At 33.7% G+C, this 8,840-nt stretch overlaps 1 pseudogene; it reads left to right on the top strand.

The window, feature by feature from the left end:
* Positions 1–2,742, top strand: part of LOC106458552 — a 208,510-nt pseudogene extending 205,768 nt beyond the window's left edge.
* Positions 2,743–8,840: the final 6,098 nt, after the last annotated feature.

The following is an 8,840-nucleotide window of genomic DNA, read 5'->3' on the forward strand; positions in this document are numbered from 1 at the left end:
AGATTGTTGTAAACCATTATTTTAACATAAATGTATCTGAGATTGTTGTAAACCATTATTTTAACATAAATGTATCTGAGATTGTTGTAAACCATTTTTCAGGGAAATGAACAAAAGGATAACAGAAGAACAAGCAAGGAAAACTTATGATAGAGCAATCAAACTGGAACAAGAATTTGCAGAATACTTTACAGGCAGGCTATTTTAATATTTAATTTCAACTTCATTAACAATGTGAAAGACCAGAATACTTTACAGGCAGGCTATTTTAATATTTAATTTAAACTTCATTAACAATGCAAAAGACCAGAATACTTTTCAACCCATTGTGTATGTTTAAGTCATTTCATTATAAGAGTAGGGCTGACGAAGCTGCACATAGAAACAGTGTAGTGTTAACACTGGTAATGTAGAAACTGTTTTATTGTGTATTTTAACCTCACATATCACCATCATAAACATTATGTAGGCATCATATAGTTTCATAAAATTTTGAAAAACAGGAAATAATAGACTGATGTGAGTTTAACTTTTATGTGTTTTGAGAAAGACTTGTAACTTGTTAGTAAACTACATTCTAATTAAAGTACACTTGAACATGTTTAATCTGATTTTTTTTTCAGCTGTTGTTCAGGGTGATACACCTGAAGAGATCTATGTAAAGGTGAAACAGAAAATTGAAGAACAAGCAGGCCCCATCATATGGATAGCAGCAAAGGAGAAACTTTGAGCATACCCTAACCCTTGATGGAGTGTGTTTTATATGTATAAAGTATGTGAATACAGAGCATCAGTGTTGCCTTTCTGTCACACCTCATTGCCTTTAGTTCTGACCTGGCCTCTGTTATAATCACCCTTTATAAGATGGCAGCTATGAGCCTTGATGTATGCTGCATAGATTTCCTTTGACAAAAAGACATCAGAGTTTTATAGTATAACCTCATCTGGTTATATTAGCTGATTGAAAAGGTCATAGTCAGTTACATGGGTGTTACCAAACAACATGAACTAGATATCAACGTATACATATCTTATTTGCTGTAAAATTCTGTTTCAAGCTACTCTGTACAGAATCCTATAATATAGTAACATTTCTAGGAGGCTGTCCTGCAGTGAAGACATGAGAAATTATGTACATGTTGGTGGTCCTGAGAATCTTATACTCATTGGTATTCTGCATTTTGCTTTGAATCATATTATTATTGGTTTGTTTTCAAAATCATCTAATATTTGAAGACATGTTAAAATGATTGGGTATATTCTGTATTCTGGCCTTAGAATTAAATTGACTGTGTACCCAACATCTAGCTGTACTTGCTCTTAAGCATGAATACATGCCTTGTTCAGGTTGTGTAATTTATTTAAGAAAGATGAACCAGACAAGTGTACTTTTAGGAATATCCTCATTTAACCAGTAGAAGAAAATCAACCTAAGTAAAAAAATATCAGTACAATCTTGTATAAAATTAAGATGTGGCTGATAACATTAACTGTACACAAAAGACTAATTAGCAAATTAAAATGTACATCAAGCATACAATAGTGAGAAACCTTGATGTAACCTGGAATTAAGAAAAGGCTGAAGTCAGGATCTTAAACTTACAAGAAAGATACTACAGTACTTATTTTACAGTATTTGCAAATGGTACATGTACATTTGCAAAAAAGTGTTTACCTATAAGAATATTTCTGTGTATGCTTCTGATTGTATACAGTTTCTTCTCCAGGAAGGTATACAAGATGCACAGCCTCATGGGATGGTAAAAATGTTCTTAAAAAGCATAATTAATGTTTCCTATAGATGTTTCCTAGACAAACATTTTGGAAGAGTGGTGTTAGAACTGAGAAGTAATCAAGTTTTATGTGCATTTGAAAAAGAGTAAAACATTCCAAGTGCAAGACTTGCATGATAAAACGAAGCATGGAAGTCTCATTTCAGAAGCATGTGTTAATTGTATCTGTTTTCAGATGCTGGATAACATTAACAAAGTTGGTTTTATAAGGATGAATTTCATTGTTTTTTCTTTTTCTGATAAACTTCATATTTCATTTTATGTATTATTTATATGGTATTTTATGCATTCAGTTTGTAATTTATTCAATTAATTAATTCATAATACATGTTCTTAATTAATGTTATTAGCCATGCTCCTCTTTAATATATACTTTTTAATATGAGGTTATTCCTAATTGTCCACACTTTTCAACACTAAGTTATGAATTCTGCCAATAATTGAGTGTTTGTCTTAATTAGGTTATGATAGATTAGGTATGAAAAGTATTTTTCTCAGCTAGTTAGTCTTCATGTTTAATTTTTTTACTCCTAAAAGTTTTTCTTTCTCACTGCATTAATATATTTAATAACTATTTGCACATACGCAAAACAAATAAGTGAATGTTTCATTAGTAATCAATTTAGAATAAATAAATTTAAAACAATGTATAAAACTGAATGTAAGTTGTCAAGAAACAAATTGAAGTTATGATCAAATATAGTTATATTTTAAAATTTGTACAATAAGGTTGCCAAACTTAGGTAAGATGTACTTCTTATTTCCCCCAGCTTATTCAAAGTAGACTTATTTTCTGGGGTAAACACTGTATGGTAGCTGTAGGCTAGCATGATGTGATGGAGTGAGGTGCCATGTTTAAAGTCATATTCTTCCTTTTCATCATCATCATTCTCATCAGCAGCCACTGCTCTATAATTGCTACTCATGTAATAAAAGGTGAATGGAAATACTTGCATTTTATCTCTGTTTTAGTGTTGTTGTTTTTTTTTTACTTCTGTGACAAATTTGTTTTATTTCTGCAGCCACTTCATTTCCTTGTGTTTCTGGTTGTCCAGTTAATTGGTCATTACACATAAATAAATAATCTCGGTTACACCTTACATTCAATTGAAACAGCTGAGTAAGAAGATCAGAAACATAAAATAATTAACTAGTGAAGAAAAGAGAGATACATGAGTGATGGTTTCAAATTTTTAAATTATACCAATACCACATCCAAAATGGTGTTTTCTAACAGTATTCTTCTTTGATATTACCACTATTTGAAATGTTATTTCCTGCTATTAGGTAATCCTATGATGCTGCTACTATGTCCAAAATTATGTCTGCTGACATTATGTCGTTCTTGGTGCTGCTGCTATGTCCAAAATTATGTCTGCTGACATTATGTCGTTCTTGGTGCTGCTGCTATGTCCAAAATTATGTCTGCTGACATTATGTCGTTCTTGGTGCTGCTACTATGTCCAAAATTATGTCTGCTGACATTATGTCGTTCTTGGTGCTGCCGCTAAGTCCAAAATTATGTCCGCTGACATTATGTAATTCTCTGATGCTGTCACTGTTTTCTTACACTGTGTTATTCTTTTATGTCACTCCTATATTATTTCTTTCCTGAAAAGGGTACTTGTTATTGTAATATTTTTGATGACTATTCTACCATCAATGTATTTAGATTGGTTGAATTTCAGTAGTAAAATGCACAAGTGACTTTGAAGAAGCTATGTCGAGAACTAATTGCTGGAATGCATCAAAATATAAAGTCATTATTCAGTTACACATTGTAACTGAGTTTCTAGTTTCACCTTGTTTGGCAGGATACAACAGAATGTTCTGTGAGAAAACTACATTGTTATTGTCTGTTACATTTGTTTCTGGTTCATCTTATTACATCTCTGTTGATATCTTGCCTTGCTTACGCTTTTCTTGTGTGTGTGTGTGTGTGTGTGTATATATTTAATATTCTCATCATTCCTTCTGCCTCATATGAAGTGTTATCCTTTTGACCAGTGGAGATACTGTCAAATGTTTACTTTAGCTTTCAGAAGCTTTGACTTCCCATAATTTCACATTCTGTGAATGGAAGAATGCTCTCTATACTCACAACTACAAGGATATAGAAATATACATTTATGTAGAAAATTGTATTGTAATTGTTCAAGTCCCTGTTTAGATGTTTATGCCCATAATTTGAATATAGCAGTATTCGTTTTGTGTGTTTTTCAACATATGTTAATATACCATAAAATATATGGTTAGCTGAAGCTTCCATTTTCCACTGCAATAATACTGTACCTGTTTCCAGAAGTCAAGTTTCTTGGAAGAAGAGCTGTGCCAACGTCTTCTTTTCTGCAGCTTTCTAAACGCTTATAAGTTCATTAGAGTTACATTAGGGAACTTTATGGTCAAATGGGATTGCTGTGGTTCCACTGTTTTCAACCATCTTTTTTCACAAAAATAGCTGTTGATTTCAGGTTAAAAAAATTAATACACTGATCATTGTTACTTGTTTGTTCCAGAAATATCATATATATACATACGAAACTCAATGGTCAGTATCTTGTGATCTGCATTTACTGAAAATTTCATACACTGGTCACTGTTAACCGTTTGTTAGAAAAATATCAGATATGTTAAAATCAAAGGTCAGTCTCTCTTGGTCTGCTTTTACTGGAAACTTCATACACTTCTAGCAAAAAAATATCAGACATCATTTAGTGAGAACCTTTTTGTACCGTTTGTAAAAGGCATGACACACCGTCACTACATCAGTTTCGTTACTCATAGACAATGTTTCACATATTATTGTTCCTATCAGCAACGCGATACGAAACAAAATAACCAGTAGTGAAATTAATGTAAGATGTTTAATACGAAGTGTAAAAACAAAGTTCAAAATGTATTTCACTACCTAAGTAAATAAACGCTTAAAATGCTGGACCAAGTGTCATTACTTAAATGATTAGTTTAAGGAAAATGAAACTGTATTTGAAGCCGTGCAAGAGGATTCATTATCTTATGCCTCTCTTAAAAGTTGAAATATAAAAATAGGAGACATCATAGTATAAAAACCGTAGTTTAGAATCTTTATTATAATATCTTCTGTTGGCCTTTTAACAGTGAGTTTTGTTTTGTATCTAATTTATTATTCATAGAGAAGTTAGGGTGACTTTATTATCAAAAATTACAGTGAACTAATAAACTATTGCACTAAACTCGATTAGAAATATAAATGAATAACAAAGTAATTGAATAATTTGCTGAGAAAAAAAAAACGCTATCACTATATAGCAAATAGGTACACTATTATTTATGTAATTTACGTGTTCAAGGTTTTTGACATGATAATGGTTGCTTTTATAATATTCCGATAATATTGTTTCTATACATGCAGGAAAACCTTAAAATAATTGCTGCACCCCTTTGCCGACGGCAAAACGTCGCGGCAGTCATATGTCAGCAGTAAAATGTCGCGGCAGTCATATGTCAGCAGTAAAATGTTGCGGCAGTCATATGTCAGCAGTAAAATGTCGCGCAGTCATGTGTCAGCAGTAAAATGTCGTAGAACCGCTCGAGTACTGGAAGATATTTGGCCTGTGAGGAGACAGAAGAGTCAGTTTGTGAAAGAAGGTCGCCTCGTTATGTCTTGGAAACTTAAAACTCGTAATGAAGAATGGAGCATGAAGATGAGTGGGGCTAACAGTTTGGGAAGTGAATTCTGGAAGATTTATCTGACATATTCTCCGTTTACGTGCACTGGTATAAAGTTTGTTCACCGATCCCGAAAAACGTGTGAAAGGTTTAACCAGTCTGTAACTTCTTCACAAAGCACCAATACACACGAAACAGCGCCATAAAACTTCCATTTTTCTGACTAAGGACTTATTATGGTTACTTTATCAAAATTGTCAACAAACTTTTGTGTTACGACCTTTAAATATATGTTGAATTAAATTTTGAATCTTTATAAGGTATTTAATTTTGATGCATTTTTTATTACCTCCGCCACCGAAGGTGGACGGAGGTTATGTTTTCACCCCCTGTGTGTTTGTCAGCCAGATTTTTTCTAAAATGGTTAAATAGATTTGGACGAAAGTTGGTATGCCTTTGGAGTATGACCCAACTTAGTAGTGATTAGTTTTTGGAAGGTTAGGGTCAAAGGTCCAGGTCTCGAAAATCCAAAAAATTCCTATCTATTAACATGGGGGCTGATTTTTCACACTATTTTTGCTATATAACTCGGTCAAAAATAATTGGGTTTTATAAAACTTGGTGGACATATGTATAACATTATTCCTCATTGTCCTGTCAAAAAATGGACCGTATCTGTTGATAACGAAGGACATATTTTCGTATTTTTCGAGAGCCGAATATGATCAATGCTGCGTGTCGTAGGTATGCACTCTACTGAGTGTTAAGAGTTTGTTCTATGGGTACAGGGGGAGGTCATGACCACAAAACTGCGCATTGATTTCACTATATTAAATCCCGCATACTTCAATTTGAACAGGGTCCGCATCTGTACACAGGTAAGGTGAGCTTGGAGAAAAGTTTTAATAACATAGATGGAAGCATAAAGGTTGTCATTTCTTAGAAAAAATTCTGGTGGCCGTCGCTACTTACAGAACAGCTTACAAGAAATAAAGTCAATTAAGTTGGCGACCTTTATTTTTCTTTGTGCGACAAACTGGATACGAGGCTTGGACTGAGAAATAAAAAAGAAATAACGTGTCGGGAAATGTTTCTGCGTTGGTTCAATATTTGTGTGTGTTTTTCTTATAGCAAAGCCACGTCACGTTATCTGTTGCGGGTACCGAGGGGAATCGAACCCCTGATTTTAGCGTTGTAAATTAGCAACGTCACTTTCGTGACTGACTAGATGAAACTTTGTAGTTAAATTTATTTTAAAGAAAGTTTGAATGTAAAATTGTATAATTTACATATTGTTTATGTGTCTGTAATAATTATGTGACAAATGAATACATAAATAACAGCATTCTATAAGGAAGTGTGATAGTTATGCTTTTAGAGAGCGTGAAAGTACAGTACGTTAAGACAGTGTGAGAATGGATCTAATGTTTGAATTTTTTTAAAGGATGATGGGCCAGGTTTTGAATAATGGTTAGCGAGTTAGAAGATCCAAGGTTCGCTCTGTGTTGCCACTGAACAGTCTTGTACTTTTAACTGTGAGTTAAGAGTGACAGTCAACCCTTTTATTTGGTTGACAGTTACTTTCCACCTGTTTGGTTTTGCAGAACGAAGGACACTTGACCTCTTGGGGATCTCCTGCTCTGGTCCTTTAACCCATAAGATGCCGTTCAGCGTTAAAACACCAATATTAAAGAAAAATAATTCGCAAATGAATAGAAAAAATACATAAAGGCTCAAAATAATTTCTATAACCTGAGATTTATAATTTGACAAACATTAAGGAGAAACCTTAATTGATCAAGCATGTGTTATAAAATAAAATGTATTTAATAAATTGCATGTAAATGATACCCTTTTAAGCTTCTTCGACCACGCGATAAACAGAAGTACAGAGAACGAGATTATTTTGTAGAGTTGAAAAGGATCTTGTTTTCTTGGATGAATTAGACAATGTGAAAGAAAAGGTTTAGAAAATGTTTTATCTCCTTATACTCAGGAGACTAGTGATTTTTGGAAAATGTAAATAGGGTGATTGGTGTAATGGGTGTAACAATGTGGTTGAGGAGTGAGAGAGAATTTCTCAATAATGATGAGGTTTCATGTTTTATTGCTAATAACTATCAACACGTGATAAAATAACTGGAATTACTAAAGGTAAAGATTAGTTACTATGTGCATGATAATTTCTTTATAAAACTATATTACGGATATAATTCTAAAGAGTGTAGTGTCTGACGTACACACCTTCATAAATCATTATGATTGGTCGCGTGGCTGTTTTCAGTCTGATGTACACACCTTCATAAATCATTATGATTGGTCGCGTGGCTGTTTTCAATTTTTATAGGCTTGTGCCTTAAAAAAAACAATAAAAATACGGGTTATATATAGCCGACCAATAAATAAATAAACAAGGTCACAAGAATGAACGACATTTTATTAAATTAAAAACATAAAACAATTAAACCATTAGATTTTAGTGGGTCTGCTCTTTGAAAACATCGTATACACAAGATTTGAAATCTGACCCCGAGATCACTCTCTTCTTCTAGCAAGTAACATGACTGGACGTGTCTTTTAGAAGTTAATTGTTTTGCGATGAATGATGGACTTCGTGTGCTCGATAAGGTTCATATCTTACAATTGGCCTGGCCACGAGAGAGATATTGTTTCCCGACCTTCACATCATCGTTTTTGACTCAAGCTAAATAAGCAGGAGCCCACCTTGCACAAAAACAATGATTTTTCTAGTATGCAATTTATTTGCGTAGACACCTAGGTAGAACGCCTTGCTTTAGAATTGTGATGTATCGACTACCAGTTGTAATAGTCCAGCTGCCCAATTGGCACTCTTGCCGTAGCAGAAATATTTGGATTCGTCGGAAAAAATTACTGTGGCCCAAAAGGCAGGAGGATGTGACATCTACTGGCGTCGAGATACGATATTACTTGGAGTGAGGAGAGGCTTCTGTCTACCTACTCTGCCATAATTTCCCATTCTGTGTAGATAACTCCTGATGGTGTTAGAACATATTTGTAGCTTTTCCACAGTGTTAGAGGCTGTTTCAAATTATTCATTCTTCGCACTTTACAACAGAGCAGGTAAATTCTGTTGTGTTGGGTTTGGATGATCGGACTGTGTAGAGAGTATTGTTTTCTCATATGACTAGAACCCTTACATCGGAACTATGCGACTAAGTTAAATTACGGTTAATTCCTGAGATGGCTGTGTGTATTCTGTAGTCTTTACCGAGATTGAATCACTTTTCAATCCTTTTTGTTTTCATACATTTCAAGATTCCGCTCACCGAGCTCTCAATTACGGCCTTGTGTCTACAATATTTTACGTGTACAACCAATTTGATGAGAATACGCAGTCATACAGTGTAGGCGAAGTGT

This window comes from Limulus polyphemus, unplaced genomic scaffold (assembly GCF_000517525.1).
Source record: "Limulus polyphemus unplaced genomic scaffold, Limulus_polyphemus-2.1.2 Scaffold484, whole genome shotgun sequence".
NCBI lineage: Eukaryota > Metazoa > Arthropoda > Merostomata > Xiphosura > Limulidae > Limulus > Limulus polyphemus.